Genomic DNA, 3,382 nt, shown 5'->3' on the forward strand with positions numbered 1-3,382 from the left:
CTTCTTCTTAATGCAGCACTCTGACACTAATATTTACTTGTTCATCGTCCCACTTAAAAATACTTATTCTTTCTAGTTTCACTGGACCTTGACCGTTCAAACAATTAAAACCTACTATAGGGAACTTTGAACCCTCCCTACCATTAACTGCCAATTCATCCAACTTTTTCTTAGAGACATCTTTATGAAGGGGCAAGTAAGCCGCAATTAAAAATGCATACTTGAAACATTGTAGCCTCGTATCGAAACAGATTCCTTGCATCTCCCTACATCCCTCTAAATCTGAATGATATTTTAAAACTATAGCCCTCTCCCCAGCCCCACCTCTTAAAATAAAATCCTTTTTAAATCTACAATTATTAAAATTTAAACTTTCAATAAATAAAACCACCGACCCACTACCCCCCTCGGTATAATTTTCCCATTTATTTTGAATACTATTAACCCAATTTAGAAAAACCTCCCGATAATTTGATAAATGCGGGCGAATTGCCAACATCTCTGTGTGCAAGTATTTTGAATACAGCTCGCTCGCATTTTCATTTAAAAAATTTTTTTTAGTGCTATCGATGCTTTTAAACTGACCCCCACATCCCACACCTCCATCTGTTGTTCAAGAATGGCTCGAATCTTATTAGTATATAAATGTGTAATGGCCTGGGGGTCTGTTATTATATCCCCGACACTAGAGAGTTAAAGGGGTCACCGAATTTGGCACTGTAGACCTTTGTGTGGTGCAAGGCAGAGTTGGAAAGAAAAAAATCTGGAAGAGGGGATACTTGTGTTGTTGTTGTATCATTATTACTACTACTAATAGTTGTATCATTAACCAGAATAATGGGGGGTGGTATAGAATTGTCAATAGCACCGCCCCCAGTCTGTTCAATTGCAATGGATGGAGATGGCATGAAGTCCTCTAAGCCTGTTAGTATGTATTCCAGGGTGTTAGGGGATAGGTGATCAACCCAGCCTGTATTGTCATGTGACGGAATTTTTTTATGAGTACCCGGTTCAGATGCACTACTAACACCACCTAAATGCTCTCGCATAAATCTATATGTCCATTCCGGGTCCTCCGCCATGTCAATGTCACAAGTTAAATCGTCTAGGCTGACCATGCCCCCAAAACAATCATTTAGAAAACCCCTATGCCATTCCATATTGTCTAGAACTAATATAGGTTCATCTCTAAACTCATCTCATATATAGGTTCATCTCAGAACATTGACGATGGTAGAATTGGTTCAGGTCAACTAAATGTTGATGTTTCATGACCCAATGAAGATGGCGCTGCTAATTCATTGATCTATAGAAAAGAAGGGTTTATTTTCTATGTTAAATAACCATTATTTTATAAAGTTGAAAAAACCTTGTTAATTTTTCACCCTACCCACAAAACTCACTGCCTCCTAGCATTATTTTAACTAAATACTTGCCCCTCACCCCCTCCCCAGAAAGTTCAGAAAGACGCAATACCCTATTTATGCTGAAGCATTTCTAGTCGTATGCTTACCAGGGTATTGAATAAGTACCATTTTTCACCCCACCCACAAAACTCAATTCCTCCTAGCATTATTTAAGTAAATACTTGTCTCTATCCCCACCCCCAGAAAGTTCAGAAAAACGCAATACCCCTACTTATGCTGAAGCATTTCTAGTCGAATGTTTACCAGGATCTTGAATAAGTACCATTTTTCACCCCACCCACAAAACTCAATTCCTCCTAGCTGTATTTAAATAAATACTTGTCTCCACCCCCTCCCCACAGAAAGTTCAGAAAGACGCAATACCCCTACTTATGCTGAAGCATTTCTAGTCGAATGTTTACCAGGATATTGAATAAGTACCATTTTTCACACCACCCACACAACTCAATTCCTCCTAGCATTATTTTAACTAAATACTTGCCCCCCACCCCCTCCCCACAGAGAGTTCAGAAAGAAGCAATGCCCTATTTATGCTGAAGCATTTCTAGTCGTATGTTTACCAGGATATTGAATAAGCACCATTTTTCACCCCATCCTCAAAACTCAATTCCTCCTAGCATTATTTAGGTAAATACTTGTCTCCACCCCCTCCCCACAGAAGGTTCAGAAATACGCAATACCCCTATTTATGCTGAAGCATTTCTAGTCGTATGTTTACCAGGATATTGAATAAGTACCATTTTTCCCACCACCCGCAAAACTCAATTCCTCCTAGCATTATTTAAGTAAATACTTGTCTCCACCCCCTCCCCCCAGAAAGTTCAGAAAGAAGCAAAAGAGTATTTTCTTTGACATTCAAAAATTACATTATATTCAGCTATCTCTTAGGGGGGCAGAGAAATTTAAAACAATGGTCTGGGGTGAGGGAATAATATTTTAATATCTCTGACACACACACTCTTAGAGTGTTGAAAAAAAATGTTGAAAAGAAAAGAGTAAAAAATTTTGGAAAGAAATAGGTAGATATTTCTATAATAAGGTAAAAGGTAGAGGTAAAATACCTACATTTCCAAATGTAGTTGACTGCACTTGTATGCCTGAAGTCCCTGGCAAAGCATGAAGGGGGTTGGCCTCACGATCTTGAGTAGACGGGGCTGATGCATTATGAGAAGTCATCCACTCCCTCTTGAATTTTCTGCCAGGTTGCATAGAGGTTTGCGCAGAGCTGACACTGGCGTGAAAGGCTCCTGGCATTAAAAGTTGTGTGGTCATTGGCTGGTCCAGAGAACATGTAATGGAACTAGCATATCTGATGATGGAAGCCTTGCAGCTTGCATCGATGTGGTATCGTTCCATCTTGCTGTCTTTTCAGGGGGAGAGTAATTGTATGAATCCTCCTCCTTAAAAAAGAAGAAAATTTAGTGTGGAAAAACGATTTCCCTTTTTACAGAAGAAAAAATGAAGATATTTATGCACACTTTCAACTAACTACGGCTAAGGTTGTTAAAGGCGAGCTATTTTCTTGCGAAAGCACAAAAAAAAACAGAAAAAATGCACATTTGTCCTTTAGTAGCCATGCAATTAGACTAAAAATTAAGATAATTATGCACAGTTTCAAGTAACTACGACTAAGTTTGTTAAATGCAAGCTAATATCCAAATTGATTGGAAACTTAAATTTCTTCCCAAGAAAATATATTTGAATAAGATTTTGCTGTATATCAATTCTGAATTTGATCTACTATTCTTTAATTAGCAACTTCCTTAATAATATAACTCAATGAATATCTATAGATACCCAAAATTAATATAAAACTTAAAATTTCTTTCCTAGAAAACATTTCGAATACGATTTGACTGTATATCAATTCTGAGTTTCTGGTTAGAATTACACAAACCCCGTCTTAATCACCAACCTTTTGTTTTCATAATTGAGATAAGACACGTTTGAATTCT

The sequence above is a fragment of the Artemia sp. Qi Xiang Cuo genome, unplaced genomic scaffold (genome assembly GCF_049724085.1).
Source record: "Artemia sp. Qi Xiang Cuo unplaced genomic scaffold, ASM4972408v1 HiC_scaffold_3025, whole genome shotgun sequence".
NCBI classification, from domain to species: domain Eukaryota; kingdom Metazoa; phylum Arthropoda; class Branchiopoda; order Anostraca; family Artemiidae; genus Artemia; species Artemia sp. Qi Xiang Cuo.